Raw genomic sequence first — 21,929 nt, 5'->3', positions numbered from 1 at the left:
TATTTACAAAATTATTTACAAAAATTATTCACAAAATAAACAGAAATCCTTATGAAAACAAGGATGATTTTGGTTAGGTACAAAAAATTGTTACAAAACAAAGCAGGCTGTATCCTAAGTGTACATCTTGAGGACAAAAACAGTGAAAATCTTTATCTCTTGGTGATGATTAGTAGTCTTTAGTAGTATGTCCTCCCCATATGCGGATGAGTGCTTCCACTCTGTAAGACATGCTCTGAATGAGACCATCAAGTTTATTTTGGGTTGTGAGGTCCCACTCCTCAATGGCAGCTTCAGTGAGCTCCTGAAAATAGACAGGTGGATTCGGATACTGAGCCATAGCCATTTTCGACAGGTCCCATTCATGCTCAATTGCATTCATGTCTGGGGCTGTCTGGCCAATGCATTTGGTTGATGTTGTATCTTTGAAGATACCGAGACACTGCTACAGGTATGGTGTAGTCTTGCATTATCATCGACTAGGATGAAGTTGTCACCAACTTTACATCTGGATGGCCTTCGTATCATTTGTAGAACCTCTTGGAGGTATCGGCAACCAGTCAAGTTGCAGTAGATGGGAATTAGAGGGGTCCACCATCTCATTGTTATTGCTGCCCAGAACATTACAATTCCACCTGCAAACGGATGGACTTCCTGACTGTATCTGTGTTCCTGGTGTCGTCTAGCACTTCCCCAAATCCTGACACATCTAGTGTCTGGTCACAAACCAAACCAGGTCTTGTCAACAAGGATGACATTGCTCCATTCTGCAATGGTCCAATATTGATGTGCAAGAGCCCAGGTCTTTCAATTGCTTCAGTTCCATTGGTGCAGTTCAAAACTTCTCATTGGTCTTCTGGAATGGAGACCACCTTAATGCAATCTTCTATGCACTGTTTGGTTGGAGATAAGAGTCCCTGTTGCCCAAGAGAAGTCATTTCCAATATTTTTGCCATTTGAAGTTGAGCATCAGCGAGCCGACAGTAGGAGGAAACAATCCTGCACTGGTGTTGTCATATAAGGGCGACCACTATCGTTCACATTTCCCATCTCCTTGTACTCTTTCCACACCTTAGACACAACAGTTTGAGTGACATGTAACCAATCGGCAAAATCTTGCTGTACATGACCTGCTGAAAGTAAAGCCACTATCTTGATTCTATCAAAGTGTTGTGTGCCTCTATGTGGCGTATTATTGCAGTACTGAACACAAACTGAATGAAATTTTTGTTGATACTGGACTGCTCATGGTGTGCCGCTGCAGCAATGGTATTTTTAAATGACTGGGAAATGGCCACTGAGCATGCCAGTAGTAAACACCATCCAGTATATGGGCTCTAACTGGATAAAGCATAAAGTGACTAGGTCAATGAGAGTTCTACTGTGGTAGACTATATTTTACAATAGTATTTCAAACTTTTGTTGGGAGTGTTTTAAGAAAGCATTTTGAGACTAAAAATTTCGATTGTATCTAGTATAATCCCAAACATTTTGGGATGGGGGATGGACCCTCATCCCCCCCCCCCCCCCCCCCCCCCCCCCCCCCCCGCCCTCCGTGCAAGCCTGACAGCCGTTTACATCCTAAATGCAGCATGGAATCATAATTCCTCCCACACACCAGGTGACAAAGTCACAGAAAATGAGTCAGGGGACAAGTTTCAGGGCTGTTCTGTAGCATTTCTGTCATCTTCTGCCACCGTCACAATACAGAAGTCACAAGTCTCAAATTCCTCATTGAACCTGTGACAATGTTATGGAACTTATTGTAGTCTGAACATTTTTCGGGGTCAGTTTCCACTTGCCTGCCATAGAGACAACATTGAAAATAATTGAAGATTTTCAAGTCTTACCATATCCTTGGGATGTGAAATCCCATGACTACAAAAATAGAAGAAGAAACAAAATTTGGCAAAAAAATTAAGAAATGTTGTCACATAACATAGGAAAAAAAAACACACAGTTGAAAATCACAATTCAGGAGAGGACACAATAAGTTGTGTGAGCCAAAAAGAAGAGTGGTTCTACTCCAAAAAAGTCAGACTGATTTAGTTACCATCCATTACAGCTTGTACTACAAGGCATGGAATCCAGGGGAAGCTGGCATACAATACATACTGAAATGAAGGTGATGAATATAGACAGACTTCCAGTGAAGTTGGTACGTCTCATTTTATTTCACAGTTTCTGCATTATGGTACACTGACATTTAGTTGTACTGTAATGAGATATATTAATTATACAGTGTGATTTTTTTTTCATGGGTTACAAATTCTAGGGATTGATCGATGAGAGGATACAGAACAAAAAAGTCTAATCAACTTATGTCTGGAATTACATAGTTTCCATGCTAGGGACCATTTATTCAATCATACTTTGTTACAATGACTGCGGTCTAATACGCGCTGTACCATGCTGCTACAGTTACAGTATGCAGTTTCCTCCTAGACAGTCGTACTGTTCCTCATACATTATGGCCTAGCACTCTCTTCTGCTGTAGTAATTGATAATGTTGTGTCCGATTCACTTGTCTTGCTGACTCATCTTGTAATGGATGTGATATAGCGTTGTACACAATGGTTCCGTATTTGAATCGAGAGGTTGCCGACATGGTGTTTACTTATGGAAAGGCAAATGGCAATGGGTTGCAGGCAGAAAGGTTGTATCAGGAGACTTATCCCCATCGACAGCACCCACAGCATTCAATGTTCGCAACAGTGTTTCGCCATTTGTTTGACACAGGGTCATTTCAGGAAGCAGTTAAATCATGAAGGACATATCCTAAATGTCTGGACATCAGACTTAGAGGAAAACATGATTAACACTGTACAGTGGCGGATTTACATATAGGCCTACTAGGTATGCGCCTAGAGGCGGCACCTTAAGGGGAGCAGTATTTTTTGCTCTGTACTCATTTTAACCTTTTACATTTTAAAATAACTGCACTTACAAATGACAAAAATGTTTAATATTGTTTAACAACTTGCTAGTTTAAATAAGCCTTAAGAACGAAGTTCGACAATACAAGCTTGGAAATATACATAGATTACTTGGTGACTGAATGGAAATTTAACATTGGGTTTCTGTCTGGTATCATCTTCATGACTGTTCAAAATATTCAGAAGTAAGCTGCCAGGACGGCAATCTATAATACAATAAATAAATGTAAATGTAGTGTGACTGGGGCCTCCCGTCAGGTAGACCATTCGCTGGGGATGAAATGATGATTATTAGGACAACACGACACACAGTAATTAATGTGAAAGCTCTGTGATCTTCAGTATCTGAGCTTTGATTTAATGGCACCCGTTTAACAATACATGTTGATATTGGGAGTGTTTTACATTTTTAAACACATGTTTTTACAAAAAGAACATAAGCAGAATATCTAATAATGTGTGAAATATGCTTCACAACAGTTTAAAAATTTTATTTATTTGTTTAGTATCTTTTTTTGGTGAAAAAAGAAGAAGAAACCAACTTTTGTTTCTTTCATTTATTGTGCTGCAGCCTGCACGATATCAAAGTTCCCACTCTGTGCAATCGAATAGTACCTGGCATTGGAAATTTTATATTAGACTTCTTAACTAAGCTTTTTTTTCTTCGAGGATAGGTTATTTTTATTCTATATTGGAACAAAAGGTGCATTTGCATGTAGACATAACAGCAGTGTTCACACAAATGACAATGCACCATATCAACTGCCAATAAAATTACTTAAACTTTGCAGTCTGTCTTCTCTGCCCACAGAAACCGCTAAAATGTTATAAGAATAAGTGGAATAAGAATCGATCCAGCATACCTCACTGCAAGAAATTTACTGCAAAAATTATTTGCTTTTTAAATTAGAAAGATAGTGTCAAGAATATTCAGAACATAGACCATATCTGCGTCCCAGCAAAAATTCCGGGAACGCGGGGAACAGAAACCAAAATTAGGGAATGTCCAATTTTCTTTACGAGACGAATTCCAGCCGGCAAGTGTGCTTATAGTGTTCACTGACAACAGAGAAACAGGCAACAATGCAATTGAATTATTCTGCATTGTGATTCTTTCACAGCACAGTTACGTCGAGTAATCCAATTTGGTCAGTTTATCACTCTATGTTTAAAGGAAAAATCTTTGTGCTCATGTGCCGTGTTTAAAGTAAAATGCTTTGTGTTCATGTGTGATGTAGTACAGTTGGAACTGGATACAGTCTTTCTTTCCTTTTACAATTTTTTTCTTTTGTTTTTTCTGTGTTCTGGCACAGTGTGTTGAAAAGGATTATTAAGTAGCCTAGTGAAGAAGCTGACAAGTCGTGGACTTCCACCACATGGACACGTTGGAAGATTCCATTACATAATGGTCAATTTATGATATCTCTTGAACTTATAGCCGACTTTGATCCTTTTCTCGCAGAGCACAGTGAATGATATGGAAATCCAGGGCAGGGACATACGAGTTATATTTCTTCAACAATCTGTGATGAAATAATAGAGCTTATTTCTGACCGAATAAAAAGAATTATCATAAGTGAAATAAATCAGGCCAAATATTTCTCTATAGTAGTACATTCTACTGTGGACATTTCACATATTGATCAGTTGTCTTTTGTATTAAGATATGTGAACAAAAATGGTGAACCTGTTGAATGTTTCCTTCTGTTTTTAAGACCTGGGACACAAGTCCGAAAACTTAGCTGAGACCAACTAAAAGTCCTGTCTGCAAATTTCATTGATATTACTGATCCTAGAGGCCAATCATATGACAACGCAAGCAATATGCCAGGAACCTACACTGGTTTGTAGGCACGCATTAAAGAACGATATCTGAAAGCGTATTGGGTGCCTTGTGCAGCACACTTAGTCTGCACTAGTGCTGCAAGCTGTTGTCAGGAAGATGTTCATCTTCCAATTTAGTGCAAAATCTTCTCTAACGGGGTCTTTTGGACGGCCGAGTAAAATGTTATTGCGTCCATATGCTGTTAGGATGCGATGCTTGGGCGGTAGTTCCAGGTAGTGCAAAATGTGGAACACGGAAAACGTAGTTTTACCATTTATTAATAAAGGCGGTGCGACAATCCATTATGCGCATCTCGTAACCCGTCATCACTGTGTCGAGAGTGATACGTGTTCGCAATTGGCCGGTCTCAGACTGACTGCTCTTTGTAGCCGGTGACTTTGTACACGCCATGGCACGCAACTCAGATTGCATTTCCCGTCCGCATTCCGTGTGATAAATAAAGCGCACAGCACGGCGACTCTGGCGCTGTCTGCTACGGCCGTACAATTCTGCTGTTACAATCACCCTCCCTCATGAAAACGAGCTACCGCAGGTTGCTCGAGACAACCTCCTGGGCGTCATGCATTTGTCCCGCCAATGGCGGCGTTGGGGGGCACTTCAACATTTATTCTGTTTGCAGACACAGTGACAATGGGCACTGACGAGCGGGTTTTCAGGACAACAATTTCATACATTACATAGGTTGTACACACAAGAGACATCAATAAAAGTACAAAGAACACAGCACTGACAATCAAATATGAATTAGCATTATTGGAAGATTCAATAAACTTAATTTTAGTTTCTACTTCTAAGAAATTTAACTCACTATTAGTATTTATTACACTTTCATGGATATCCACAATTAAATTGTCATCCTCAGGTAAGCTGGACAGAGAATGATTTGCATATGTCAGTAAGTACGATTCATTGTAATAAACAGGTAACAGCCTTGTTAAAGGGAATTTTGCATCTGCATCAAAGGTGGTTGGTAATACAGAAGGCATTTCAAACAGATCACGTGATAAATCACAGTGTGTAACATTCAGAATTAATCCACTACCAGTTAATTTGAATGTGAAAGGTAGTGCAGCTGTGTTAAATGTTTTACAGGTAAATGTGATTTCGAGAGTTGAGTTAAACAATATATTATACCTTCAGAATATCTTTTTTAAGGAATGGTTGATGAAGATGCATTAAAATCCTAGGGCAATCACCGCGAGGCGGATTGTTCATAAACAAATCTTTCTCACAACTGTACACTCTAGTATCTAAGAATACTGCCGTCTCTGGGCAAATTAGCTTATGACTACATTTACACTTACGAACATCGTGTTCATTCAGGGATACAAAATATCTTCTATCTTTACTTATTAATACATAATCCTTTAGCTGATACATTGCGTGAATACCTACTTGGTTCCATTTCACAGGGTAAGTATGAATTTTATACATTTTAAAATTATGCTTGGATCTGGCAATCGGTGTAGAAACAATTACAGTTAATTGATCTTCAATCACTAAAGAATATATGGTAGTAAATCTCTAATAAGCATATAAATTGTAGGAATTGACAGGGTAAATCACGGTAGATGATGCATCTAGCTTACGTTCAATCAACAGCAACATTTGTAAAAATTGGTCTGGATGCAATAGAACACTATTCAAGCACTCATTTGAACTACTTTCTAAGGCTACTCTTAAATTGAGAGCATCAAATTTAGCGTTTGATAAACTGTCAGTAATTCTTAACAGTAGGTGTTTAAATGTGCACTCACAGCTTGAAGAATTGCATATAATTCACGGATGGTTGCATTCATTTCACCACGAATTGTGTTAAAATGTGTAATGAACTCTTTCACAATTTGTTCAATAAACAATGTGTGATTAGTAACAGTCTTTTGCATATTCTTAACAAAATTATTTCATTGGAAAGGTTAATTGAATTTGTGTTAGACTGCTGCTCTAGAGCTAGTATTTTATCCTTTATGTCCAACAGATCTTGGCTAGTTAAGGTACCAAATACAGTACGAAGAACTCTACCTCCAAAATCAAACCAGGCACGTTTACGCCTAATCAAGCTTTTATGTGGCAAAAGTTTTAAGAAACAGTTAATCTCTTACTCATAGCTAGCGAAAGTGGATTCTACTTGCGTTTCTGCAGTAATCCAGTTGTTATACCAAGAGGTTCCAGTTTCCAAGACTGTATCATTATTTTTAATTGAACGGATCAAATCAATTTGTTTTTTTTTTTGTCTGAGATTCTCAGACAAATTATATTTAAGCGCAATTGTAGCACTGTGCATTGAGACTGCCATGTCTGATTGTGGTTCAAACAACACACCTGCATTCTGTGATACTACGTCTACAGCATTAATGGAACACACTAACATAACAAAGAATGGAATTACATTAAACATGATTAATAAGTTCTACACACTAGAATTAAGCAATGAATATGAAGAAATGTGCGTCTTCGGCGACATGTGGAACAGATGTTATTTACACTTGAGCACCTTGCGCAATAACTGCGATATTATGTTACAGAGCACATTTACATATGCACTCGGCTAAACGCAACACACCTTGCATTCACTCACACAACACACGCTTACGGAGGCTGTAAGTGTGCCTTGGGCTAGATCGCTGGGTTGGCGGCGGCGACGCCTCGGGCTCGAAGTCTGGACTGTGAACTCGTGGTGCTCCGCACATGGGTTTTGGAGCAGCTGGGCTGCTGCTTGGTCAGTCCTCGTCGTCGTCCTGCGTTGCTACAGGGAATCTACCCAGGTAGGGCTTTACACGGTTGACATGAACGACAACCGAACGAAAAGGCAGTTGGAGCTTTAGGGTGACAGGTGACACCACCTCCAATATCAGGGTATGGTCCCTTCCAAAACTTCTCAAACTTTTTGACCTGTGACTTCTTTAGCACTACGTTGTTCAGTCTCCCACTCGATACCGTGGCGCAACTGCTTGGCAATCATGTTGCTTGGCTTGCTGAAGGAAGGACTGATGATTCCACTGTTTCACTCCCCTCCATATGTCCTTCAGTTTGCGAACTAACTCCCTTACGTGTTCATTGCGGATTCCAGCTGTCGATCGTGTAAAGTCCAAGGGTGAAGGAATCTTCCGTCCATATACAATTTCATAGGGACTGAGGCCCATTGATGAGTGCATTTTAGTGTTGTATGCATTTACAACATATGGAAAACAGATGTCCCAAGTATCATGTTTGCTGCTTATATAGTGGCTAAGCATTTTAATGATGGTTCTGTGTACTATCTCTATGCGACCATTGCCTTCAGGGTGTGCTGGTGTGGTTCTCAACTGCGTTATTTGCATCAGCTTACATGTTTGTTTAAGTAAATCACTCATAAAATTCGTCCCTTGGCCAGTGATAATGCTTAATGGAGATCCAAACTTTAGAATCCATTCCTTCACAAAAACTTTAGCTACGGTTTGAGCACTTTGATCAGGTACTGGTACCATCATAAGATATCTGGAGAAACGATATAATATCGTCCATATGTACTTCTTTCCATCCTTAGTCTTCGGCAGGGGACCGACGACGTCTAACCCAATTCTTTCAAAAGGTTCACTACTCTCCGGCAGTTCTTGTAATGGTGCCTTGGTTCTTCCCGAATTATTCTGTCTGTTGTAGGAATCACATTGTGAAACAAACTCAAATACGTCAGCCTTACGACTTGGCCACCAGTACTTTTCAGCTACTTTGATATTTGTTGCCTTTTTACCGCAGTGTCCTGATAGTAAGGAATCATGTTGTTCAGTTAGGATTTGCTCTCTCATGCTTCCTGGAATAACTAGGCGATTCCATTTGTTAGTAACTTTGTACAGCAATCCATCTATTTTAACGAACTGTTGATCATTTTTCCATATTTCGCATTGTGGATCTTCTTCTTGGGCTGCTTTTAATTCCTCCTCACCGCTTATGGTGACACAAACACAAACCTTACGACTCATCGCATCAGTATTCACATGTTGTTTCCCAGGACGATGGATAACTGTGAATTGGTAAGCGCTCAGTTCTAACGGCCATCTTGTTAGTCTTGAACTGGGATCCTTTAAGCTCAACAGCCATTTAAGTGCAGCATGGTCTGTGATTACATTACAGTGAATTCTCTTCCTCTTTAGAAACATCTGTTTTGTTTGATACCAAAGACCAGAACACAAAGTTCCTTTTCAGTGGTAGTGTAGTTACATTCCGCCTTATTTAATTGCCGAGAAGCAAATGATACTGGACGTTCTTGACCATCAAATTTTTGGGATAAAATAGCACCAACTGCAAAATTTGAAGCATATGTGTAGAGGATGAAGGGCTTACTGAAATCTGAATTGGCCAAAACTGGAGCTGTAGTTAGAGCAGTTTTCAGTTTTTCCATTCCATTTTTGCATTCTGTTGACCAATTGAATGTGGCTCCTTTTTTAATTAACTGTGTCATTGGCCTTGCAATATCTACATAATGGGTTATGAAGCGACAATAGAAATTTGATAAACCCAAAAATGATTGTAATTCTTTGACTGTTTGTGGTTCAGGAAAAGTTTTGACAGCTTCAATTAATTTTGGATCAGGGCGGACACCTTCACTGGTTATAACATGTCCAAGGTACTTCACTTCACTTTGTGCGAAGTGACATTTATCTATTGATAAAGACAAGTTCGCACTTCTGATACGCTCAAATACTGCTTGAAGTCTCTCAATGTGTTGCCGCATGTTTATTATCACATCGTCAAGGTATACAAGAGCTTGTGTTGGGGTGAGCCCATGTAAAACAGAATCCATTAGGCGTAGGAAGGTAGCTGGGGCGTTAAGTAGTCCAAAGGGCATACGGAGGTATTTGTACACTCCTGTTGCAGTTATAAATGAAGTTTTTGCTTGATCATCTGGATGCACTGTTAATTGGTGATATCTGCTAGTTAGATCACAGACTGAGAATATGCGACATCTGCCCAAATAGTCCAGGGTTTCTACCAAGTTTGGTAATGGGTAAATGTCTGGTGTGGTGACGGCATTTAAAGCTCGGTAATCAACGCAAAATCGGAACTGTGGTTCTCCCGAAACAGATTTCTTCTTTACTACGACCACTGGTGATGACCATGGTGGATCAGCATGATCTCTTGGTTTAATAATTCCGGCCTCTAGTTGTTCCTTGACCATATCTTCGACCAATTCTCTTTGACGGAATGGAATTTGGTTAGGCTTCTGCATGACTGGTGCTGCACTTCCAGTGTGTATGCGATGCTGAACTAAGTGAGTAACAGGTAAATTTGAACGTTCTCTGAAAAGATATGAATACTCTAACAAAACAGGTGCTAAAATCTTCTGATCATCAGCTGACAAATGTTCAATCTTTTTCCAAATTTTGCTCTTTAATTCGATTTCATTTTCAGCTCCTTGTTTCAATGTTTCAATACCACTACAAGAATCTGTTTCCATGACTGCTACATCTGCTGCTTCGTTTGGAATCGGTATTACATCATCTTTACTTATGCTCGACACTTCAGCAACCTTCGTTCCTCGTGGCAAAACGACATCTGTATTACTCATATTCGTTATTGTTATTGGGACTCTCGCCACATTCAGCCTCACCATTGTAGCTAAGCCTATACTTCGGGTAACATAACAATGCATTGTGTCCAAAAATTCACAATTTTCCGACCGTTCGGTCAACAACAGAGCTCCTTTTCTGATCAGTGGCGACTTTACTTCAACATGGATTGTCTTTCCTGTTCCCTGGGGATTTTGCTATAGGTGAGTAATTTGTACTTCGACATGAAGAATGATTTTCCAGGTTGTAATTGTTACGATCTAGTCTGATCCTTCCTTCTGCGACAAATATCTCTGCCCCGTTAGTGGATAAGAAATCAAATCCAAGTACACCATCGTAGCGCGTTTCATTATTAGAAACCACTTGCACTGTTGCTGTGCATTTGTCCTGGCCTAGGCACAATTCTACGTCAACTTCTCCATAGTTACGTAGTTTCCCACCGTTCAGCCCCCGCACATTAAACATTTGCGGTCTCAGCTCGTCCCTTTCGTCTATAGAACACCACATCAATGAGGTCTGTGCTCCCGTGTCGATCAATAATTTAATGTTTTTTCCGCGATAAGCAGCACCTATCACGAAGTCATTATCGAATTGGTTTTCAGCTGCACTAACAGGAATCACTGCCTCAGGCAAGGGGCGGACGCTGTGGTGGCACGTACGTCCCCGCACTCGTTTAAAGATCTGCCAAGTTGTCTGCTGCTCACATTTGGTTTCTTTTTGTTGCGACAGTTCCTCGCTAAGTGACCCTGTATCCCACAGTTGTGGCAGGTCCTGTTCTCCTTACAGTCCTTGCGCTTGTGACTGGGCCTATTGCATCGGTAACATTCCACATTTGAGCTGAAAACGCGACGTTCTTCTTTTCGCATGTCATTTGGACGTCTCAATGCTTCGACAAAACCAACAGTTGCCTCTACTGCTTCTTGAAATGTTTTACAGCGTGCGAGTCTGACTGCTTTGTTTACTTCTTCCCCATACAACCCATGGTTGAATGTGTCAAGTGTTCTCTGATCGGCTTCGAAAAGCTGGATCCGGTTCTCATTTTCGTCCTCTACAAGCTCGTAAGTCTGAGCATTTATGTTTCGGATTCTATCGGCGAATTGCTCGATAGATTCGTCACGCCGCATGCGCAAACTATGAAGTTGCTCACGGTAGAATCTGATTGCATTTTTGCGTTTGAACCTCTGAACCACTACCGTTTTAAAATCATTGTAAACTTATGTTTTCACGCAAATCGGCTCCGCGCTAATGAAATCTTGTGCAGCCCTCAATTTAGCAACTGCTAGCTTATCTGAATCAGTCCACAAACCCAACAGAGCTGCGCCTTCGAGTTTCCGAAAAAATACTTTCACATCTTCCTCAGGTTTTCCACTGAACACTGGTACAGATGGCAACAGTGAAAAATTCTTTATTGGAACAGAAGTGCCGTTATGTGACAAATCAACCGGGAGGCTACGCTCGCTTTTAATTGTTGAATCTCTCTTCGTAGTTCTTTTATAACGGTTTGGAGTTCGACTGTGTTACTCGCGTTTGCGTCTACCATTTTGAATGCAGTCTATACCGGTCACTCAATACAGAAAAATTTAAAATCCGTCACTGCCTTTCGTTTTAGGCCAATCTGAGTAGACTAACCTGAATTCCAGTGCTGGATCTCCCCGTGTTGTCGGGCGATGTCCTTGGCTGCTGCTGCTTGCTGTGTTGTCATGAAGATGCTCCAATGTTAAGTTTACACATCGCTGCACTTTTCAGGACTGTAGGTTTTCCGAAAATAATCCCACACCTGGCACCACTTTTCTAACGGGATCTTTTGGACGGCCGAGTAAAATGTCATTGCGTCCATTTGCTGTTAGGGTGGGATGCGTGGGCGGTAGTTGCGGATTGTGCAGAATGTGGAACACAGAAAACTTAGTTTTACCATGTATTAATAAAAGCGGTGCAACAATGTAATACTTTTCAGGACTGTAAGTTTTCCGAAAATAATCCCACACCTGGCACCTTTTTTCTAACGGGATCTTTTGGACGGCCGAGTAAAATGTCATTGCGTCCATTTGCTGTTAGGGTGGGATGCGTGGGCGATAATTGCGGGTTGTGCAGAATGTGGAACACAGAAAACTTAGTTTTACCATGTATTAACCTTCTGTCGGGCGCGGTGTTTGTCGCAGCGAGATCGGGCGCGGTGTATCAAATTGATTACACCGTTTATTCACGTGATCATTTATTAAATTCTGTTAACAAAACATATTATGAGTGCCAAATATATTTAAAGAAAGACAAAGATGACATACGAGCACAACTGCAGTAGAAATATTCATCATTCAGATTTCTTATCGTCAATGTTGGGCTTTAGTAACAAATGATAAAAACGTTGCTTTTTCATTTGCTTCTTTATTATATTTCACTAATAAAACACATTACAAATGACAATTATCTTTACAGAAAGGCTATTATGACACTGGAGCAGAACAACAATGATATTACAACTCATTCATTTGTTTCATCGTCACTTTTTGACTGTGGTAACAAATGCGGAATTTTTCCGCATTCAGAGCAAAAAGGTTCAATGTGCATCAAACAGATAGGCTTCTGACACATTTTGCAACAATATTTTGTCAGTCTTTTTTCTGTGCAGGTATTACACCTTTTCCTCTTGATCCCAGTCCCTTGTTCTTCGTTTCTGCTTGTGTCTTCTGCTTCTTCTTCACACGTTGGCCTATATTGTTGTAGCCGCAGTTGAAGATCTCTGTGAATTCCTGAGGTGTCCAAGCTTCTACGAACCAAGTGAGGTAGAACTAATGCATGTGAGAGTTGCTTCAGGAATGCTTTTCTTCGGATAAAATTCTCGTTGTTGCCATAGTAAATTACTTGTGAATTGATTCCACTCATTTGATCATTGCAAAAAATATGACCATGGGCCAACGGCACACATTTCTTGCTACATTGTATGAAGCGGTCAACTTATCTGTAGTGTCGACTCCACCTTTGGTGCTATTGTAAAATGTTACAATGGATGGCTTCTGTTTATCTCCAGTGTCAGCATCTACTGAATTATCTCCATGCAAAGTTGATGCCAAGATAACACACTTCCCCTTTTTAGGAACGTAGGAAACTAGAGTACAGCCTTTCTTGAAGCCAAAAAGTGAACTATGGACAGCCCTGCCTTTACTGGTAGCAAACTCCAGAGGAATCTCACGCTTGTTTTTCTTCATCGTCCCAACAAAAGAAAGATTTTTTCTTCTTAGCTCTTCTATCAAATGGTTCAAATGGCTCTGAGCATTATGGGACTCAACATCTTAGGTCATAAGTCCCCTAGAACTTAGAACTACTTAAACCTAACTAACCTAAGGACATCACACACACCCATGCCCGAGGCAGGATTCGAACCTGCGACCGTAGCAGTCCCGCGGTTCTGGACTGCAGCGCCAGAACTGCTAGACCACCGCGGCCGGCAGCTCTTCTATCAAAACAATACTAGTAAACCAATTGTCTGCTGTCACATTCCGACCTGACTGATAAATTGGTTCACATAGTCGCAGAACAACATCTGAAGGTTTATTGCTAACGTGGTACAATACTTCCGGCTGCAGACCAGCGTATATTTCCAGATTATAGAGATAAAATACTTGGGAATCCACAAGATCATATATCTTAATTCCATATTTGTTTGGTTTACTAGGTATGTATTGGCGAAAACTGCACCTTCCACGGAATCCTTCAAGTTTCTCATCTACTGTAACGTTTTCTCCGAGGGTGTAGGATTTCTGGCAATTCTGTACAAACAGAGAAAACATTTCCCGAATCGCTGTTATCTTGTCTAATTTTCTCCTTTCATCGCGAGTCACACGATTGTCAAATCTAAGGCACCGCATGATGAATTTGAAACGTTTTATGTTCATAACGAGACGAAATTTTTCAATTCCATCCCCGTCACTTCCCCACAAATCTTCTAAGCTTTGTCTGTTACTTTTGTTAACACCAGCCAAAAACAGAAGACCAATGAAAGCTTTTAATTCAATAATATCTATAGGTTTTACGTCTCTCTCTCGCTGAAAAGAAGCTTTGATGCTCTCAATATACTGATTGGTATATAGAACTATAATCGACAAAATGTTGTCATCTATGAGGCAATTCCAACATTCCAAAGGCGATCTCAATGCTTTCGCCGCACCTACAGGGCCAGGTAACTTTCGAATAATATTGTGGGCCCTGAAACGTACTCTCTGCGATGGTGGAACTTTATTCCATTTTGTCTCTTTGTCCCTTCCAGTATAATAATGCTGGCTTTCTTCAAGTACTTCCTCGTCGTTTTCACTGTCGTTTTCCTCTGTTTCTGAATCTTCCTGCCGAACTTCAACTGCGTCATCACAATATGTGTCTACTTCATCTTCAAAATCCTCTTGAACTTCATCATTATCCTCTTCGAACAACATGTTCTGTATTTCTGCAACATGATTTGGGTCAAGGAGGTTGTACGCCTTACTGTAGCCTGCCATGATCAAGTGTCTCACACCTAAAATGATAAAATTCCTATAAAATAACGCAGTCAGGCGCAGTGTATCAATTTGATACCTGATACTCAAACATTCTTAACTGACGATTAAACGGTCCAAAAAGAAAATAAGTGCATTATCCATTGTACATTAACATTGTACTACTTACTAAGTTATGTTGATAACCAAAGAAACGAATTGTTGAAATGCAACGCGAACGGGCGCAGTGTATCAAACTGATCAATCAGCACATATATCGACAACAGAGCAGTCGTATCGACACTGAAGCACACAACAATGACAAACGTTCGGAAAAGACTAGCTACTAGCGAGTAGGCGTCAGTGCTGCCACTCGTTGGCAAATAATTTACTGTAAACTTCGAGGTGTATCAATTTGAACAGCCGCGCCCGACGGAAGGTTAATAAAGGCGGTGCAACAATGTATCACTGTGTCGGGAGCGATACATGTTCGCAACTGGCTGGTTTCAGACTGGCCTTTGTAGCCGGTGGCTGTGTACACGCCACGACGCGCAACTCAGATTGCATTTCCCGTCAGCATTCCGCGTGATAAGCGCACAGCGCGGCGACTCTGGCGCTGTCCGCTATGGCCGTACAATTCTGCCGTTACACTTCATAATGTTTTCTCTGCTTCTACACAGCGCTGGGATAAACTTCTTTCTTTCATGAAACCAGGAAGCAAATCTGTAAAAAGTCCATCAAAAACATGTTGGTCAGCAAGAGAGGAAGCGTGTGTAAGTCTATATGAAAACTGGGAGGGCGATATCAGTGTCCTCACACATATTGCCAAGAATACGTTTGAAAAACCACTTGTACGAAATGAGGCTCCAGCTTTATTGAATCTAGAAACTGTATCCATGATGACAATTTGGAAGGACGTACACCAGAGATTTAATAGTGTATATCTGAAATTGCAAAGTGTAAATATTGCTACTAGCATAGTGCATGGATTATTTGAATCACTAGGATTTATTGCATCTATTCGTGGCATGTTCGACCGTTATAAAAATAAATCCATGGAGACTGTGATTGATATCGACTATGAATGCACCTATAAAAGATCACGAAAACGCAAACTTCATGACGATGAAGAGGTGTACTGTGAAGAAGTTTTTCTGACTGGAAGGGTAAAATTTATAGAGTTTATACATCTCTCCCAGTACTCGACAACTTGTATGCCGAATTAGTGAGGAGGAAGGAAAGCTATAGAACACTGTTGGACTCCTTCACAGTTTCCAGTAACCTTAAGAACAGTTCACCTGACAACATTGCTGAACGTGCAGCAATGACACAGATTTAGAGCCTACCTTCTTTGGTGAACGTGTACATTTCGCGAAACTTTTGAAATCTTCTGAGATTAGTGATATACCAGTCGAAATGAGTAAATTTTTATGAAAAGAGAGGTTACAGTCCGTGTTTCCGAATGTTGACATTGCTCTTAGAATATTTCTATGTATGGCACTTACAAATTATTCAGCAGAACGCTCGTTTTCGGCCTTTAAAAGACTGATATCATACCTACGTTCTGCGTTGTCTGAGGAGAGATTGAACGCCTTGTCCATTCTTCACATCGAAGTCGACCTCTTAACTGATAACCGTCTGAACTATGAAGATATGACCAACGAGTTTTTTGCCGTCAAAGCCAGACACAAACTTTGCTGACTGGTGAGTTTATTTATTTATTCATATTAGTTTTAAAAATTTAAGATTATAATGTAATTTTTATTGTAACTTAGAGCACATTCATTGGATTTACAAACTAAGTATTACCTGTTTATTTTACAGTTGCCGATGGCAGAACGCGGAACTTAACAATACCCGAACGATCCTGGCCGCTCGGCGCTGTAGTCAAGTCATACTGATACTGTAGTACGGGGTGTTCAAAAAGTCTCTCCGCAGTGCCGTATGCCGCAGTGAATATACCGAAACGAAATGAGTGAAATACAGGTTGTTAATTGAATATTCATTTCTACTTACAAATTTTCACATTAAATGTTGGAAGTGTCCCCCCTGTTGTTGAACACACAATTCAATTCGTCTAATCATAAGGCACACGCGGCTAACAATCATACGGCACTGCGGAGAGACTTTCTGAACATCCCGTATTTTACAGCTGATGCGTATTCTTGGCGTCTGGTGAAATGTATAGTTATCGCGGAAAAATACGTTATTGGAGAGTACACTCAGATGAAAAAGTGTTAATAAATAACGTAGTTCATTCTGTCAATAAATACGTAAAAGCTTTGCTAATACCGTTAGAAAGAGCTATGGTGAGAGCAGTAGCTGCAGTACAAAACTATTCAGCCCTTACATGAATTAAAGGTATTGTGTACACTTATTATGCAGCATCTAGCTACACAGACCCTAATGCTTTACGCGCTAACTATTAGATTATAAAACAAAAATGATTTTTCCTCAATCGTCTGTAAAATTATGTAAAAGCAAATCCAGTTCTGTGTTTGTTCGTCTGTATTTAGTTATTATTTCGTACACCGAAATCTCTATTTCATTTTCTTACGCTTTCCTATAGATTGACGTATTAATACCGAACGTGTTTTTTTTACCTGTTAGACATTTTAAGTTATTAGATAGTAAAACGGCATTTCAATTTTGAACGCATCTCTGTAAAAGTACGTATTGCTTTCTAATGTATGACACGTTCGCTTTAATTTTTAGATCGTAAAGACAACTTTTTTATGTTCATTTTCAACGGTTTCGTGTAAAAGATATACTGAATCTTTCTGACATGGTATATTGTATAAATATGGATGAATATTATTATGGAATTGTGGAAATTTATGCTTTGGCTAGCGTAAATTACGATAGATATAACCTAAGTTATAGTATATTCATATATTGGCAATAGTTCAGAAATTGAATGACCGTTAAGCAAAATGTCTTCAAACTTAGTGAATCCCAATTAAATTTTCTGTTCTACTATTAGGCCAATTTAAATATATGCATGAGACTACTTACCTTTAATATTTAAATATTCACACACAAATATGAGTGCGTGGAATAATTAGAGATGTCACTCCTTATCCTCAATTAAAAGTAAATGAATTAGGTATTTCACACACACACACACACACACACACACACCCACACACACACACACGCCACTGTTTTTGACCGTATAATAAAAATTATTTTTATCAGAAAATGCACACAATACTATTAAACGCACAATATTATCACTTCACTTCTCAATTTATTTTACTCTTTTTTCCTTTTTTGCTTGAAGTGAAGATCAGTAGGCAGGCAGCGTGCTGAAAACCGGTTAGGCCTAATTTGTGTTTTTTTTTTTTTTTTTTTTTTTTTTGTAATCTCAGGGAAATTTCTAACTGTCTTCTCGCTTCGCGAGAAATTCAGAATAATTTAATTTAATCTCGTGAACACCGTAAGAAAAAAAAGTCGTAAAGAAATATCTACAACATTTATAAATTGGAAATTTGGGACTGCTGTTACGTAATGAAAGCAGAAATGTTAAACAATTATTGTTTAACGAAGTAAATAATTTGTACAGAAATCTAACATTTTATGAAGAATTCTCACAGTTTTGAACATAACAAAGAATTGTGCCATATTTCGGCGAAATACTTGGAAATTACAATGATCTTAGCTCAACTCTCGAGCGAAAGAATAAAGCATTCATAATAAGGTCATATTAATACTCGCAATTGGCGATGATAATAGAATGATTAAATAAATTCCAGCAGGAGTACAAGTTTATTTCATTCGAACAAAATGGAAGAAAATAGGAGTCTGATAGCGTAAGATGCTGTCGGAAAGGCGCGCGATTAAAGAAAATAAAAAAAGACAAGCGCGCATTCTTATATAGAAAAAAATACAGCTCTCATTATTCTGGGCGTACATATTCGCTGACTTGCAGCGCAGTTCATTGACTCAGTGGTTAAATTATATATTTAAACCTTAATATTCCGATAGAAAAACAAAATAGTATGTTATTGCGTCGCGGGCAGGGCACAATATCATAAATAACGTATTAAAAGTGAATATATAACAAAAATCCGTTGTCCCCTACACGCTCTGCTGAATTTTTAGGCCATAAAAGAAAAGTTATTTTCCTTATGTTCGCTTGTGTTGTTTTTCGACAGAACGTGTAACGTGTAACACAATGCAGTTTTTTAAGTTTGTTTTATCTGCTGCCGTACACCAAGTAGAGTTCAGGAACCATATTACATTTTGATTGAGCGTGACTAGATCACTGTCACATTCATCAGAACAACGAATAGCAGAGTACGGAAACAGTTCACAGCGCTCCCACCCAAACCAGCAATTGTGAATGATCAGGTAACAGTTATTATTTAAAATATGTATGGGGGGAGGGCATATAATATGGTGTGCCTAGGGACGCAAAATTTTTCAATCCGCCACTGACACTGTGGAAGGCGACTGCCATGTCAGTACCAGGCAGTTGGCCTACCGCTACAGGGTAAGCCAGATGACCATGTGGGACATTCTCCATGACAGCTGTTACTACCCTTACTACTTACAACATGTACAGGGCTTACTAGTGACAGGCTTTCCACATCAGGAACAGTTTTGTCACTGGTTTCTTCACCAGGCAACTACGATTGCGGGATTTGTGTTATCCATCCTATTCACAGATGAGGCCACCTTTAAGTGGAGTGGTATCTTCAACTTCCATAAAAGTCGTCTGTGGGATAGTAAAGGTATGGTGACAGTGAATCATCAGCATCGGTGCAGCTGGAATGGGGTGGGCTGTGTTAGTTGGCAACCGTATTTTGGGACAGGCCGGAACTGTCAGCATTTCTTGCTGATGACTTTGCTTCTCCTGCTGGAAGAAGTGCCATTGATGATTTAAAGTGTTATGTGGTGGTACACCATGGTGCTCCAGCCCACTTTGCTGTTAACATCCAGACGCATCTCAGCCATGTCTTCTCTGGTCGATGGATTAGACGAGGGTGTCCAGTTGCATGGCCTGCTTGTTCACCGGATCTCAACTCAGCGATTTCTGGTTATGGGGCCTTCTTGAAAGCGTCGTGTGGCAGAGCCGATTCCAGATGTGGAGAACTGGAGCAATGTATTCATGCTGCATCTGTCATTGTTCGGATGCAGCCTGGCTGATGTAAACATGTGAGACACCACATGCACTCATGCGTTGAGGCACATGGAAACCATTTTCAGCACTTACTTTAACTGTGGCTGCATAGTACAGCTCATATTAGACCTCAGTCTCTGTAACTATATATGATTGAATAAATGGCCTCTTAGCATGGAAACCATGCATTTTCGGACGTAAGATCATTAGACCTTTTTGTTCCATATCCTCTCATCGCTCAATCCCTAGAGTTAGTACATATATGTATACATATGTAAGTATTATTTCTAATTCCAACTAAAAATTGTATTTATACATACACAATAAATTAAATTAACTCATCCACATATTAACACCACATGTTATAATAGATAATTTTGTACCATCATTGTTGTTGTTTATCTGATCTTTGCTCCTTGACCCCAATTACAAACTGTTTCTTATAACATATGCTGAATTCTGTATTGCAGGTGACTCCAGAGGTATGGATGTGTGACTTTGTATAAGGACTGTTGTCAATACAGTGTATTGGGACTGTCATTATACAATGTCTCACTACATTATTGCTAGGTGTGTGTGAGACTTAACAACCTTAGTACAGGCTTGAAGTAACAAGTCCACATAGTCGGCATACAAAGCCACTGTTTTATTACCAAGTGGTATCCATCAGTAACTGCTGATTAGCTAGCTAAGCCTAGGAGTTAAAAAGGGAAAGCTTTGCCCTGTGTTATCTATACATAAAATGTTTAAATGTTTTGGCAGTTAACCTTAAAGATTTTAATACTCTTACCTGTGGGAGGCATTTCTTTGGATCTTTTACTAATACTTCATGGTCTCTCACAGCTATTCCTGTCTGGTATGGATATGGAGTCGCCTAATCTAGAAATCAAGAAACCCCATTTGTGTGCCCCACATACAGTCAGCTATCTGGGTAGCATTCTCTGATATGTAGTGCACATCCGACTAATCTATGGGGTCTCTACAGTTCTTAGCCCTTTGATCGAAGTTGAGGAAGTCACAGAATCATTGAAGTCTCTGGTTTAAGACTTCCTCTTGATTCAGAACCAGAAGACCATTGTCAGTTTTTGGACAGTCTCACAGATAATGAGCTTTGCTAGAACTCTGTGTGTTCTTCCCCATCATTTTCTGCCATTTCTCTAAGAGAACTATTATTCATTGCACATTTGACCATCCAAAAATTAATAGATCCCTACCCTTTTGTCTTTGTGCCCCACTGACTAGGGCACAGCACATTTTCCAACAAGTAGAGTGAGTCTCATTGCCTCAGTTTCATTTTCAGTGGATGGCAGGACCTCAAAAGCGTTGGTTCTGAGTAAGTGTAACACCGTGAGTTCCCCCTGATACCTGTCTTCCCTATACCTATACCTATACCTTATACCTACCACTGACCCACCACTTACGGTGAAGCGGATGAATAGTGGTAGATCCCTTACGTCCTACAGTGGAGAAAACATCCACAGGACACTATAGCACTTGTGGTATCTGTGATATCTCTGGTACATGATTCCTGTCAGGGCCTCCCAACACACCCTTTCAAAGCAGCTTACATTGGCTTGACAGTAGTCAGGATGATTTCCAGCCGCTTATGAACATCAACTAACTCATTGCGTGTCCGAGAACAGCATATCTGTGGGCTGCATTGTGGCTGGTAAAAAAAGTAAACAAATGATGTGAAGCTTGCTGGTTGTCTTTTAATTTATGGGTCTTCTGGCAGATATCAACCACCAAAAAACCAACTTTGAGTTTCGACTTGCAGACTTTCACGTATGTTCTTTGACATCTTTGTTTTTCTATGGTTTTTCTCTCATGTTCGTACTTTGTGTTTTGTTCTACAGTTCTGTACTAAAAGTGGTTGTTCAGTGTGTATTGAGTTGCTGGTTTCTGTTCTTTCATCATACAACAAAGGGACAGAATTTACCACATTGGTGACCCTGGACTTGGTTTTGCTTCTTCGCACTTTATTCTGGTGACTGTGTTTTGTGTGCACGTTAC

At 39.8% G+C, this 21,929-nt stretch overlaps 1 protein-coding gene across 1 annotated transcript in view; it reads left to right on the top strand.

Annotated features, from left to right (window-relative positions):
• The window catches only part of LOC126175479 (meiosis-specific with OB domain-containing protein), a 275,449-nt gene that overhangs the window by 143,051 nt on the left and 110,469 nt on the right, over nucleotides 1-21,929 (top strand). The gene's annotated exons all lie outside the window — the stretch shown is intronic.

Source organism: Schistocerca cancellata, chromosome 3 (genome assembly GCF_023864275.1).
Source record: "Schistocerca cancellata isolate TAMUIC-IGC-003103 chromosome 3, iqSchCanc2.1, whole genome shotgun sequence".
Lineage (NCBI taxonomy): Eukaryota > Metazoa > Arthropoda > Insecta > Orthoptera > Acrididae > Schistocerca > Schistocerca cancellata.
This window is presented reverse-complemented; position numbering and strand designations above follow the sequence as displayed.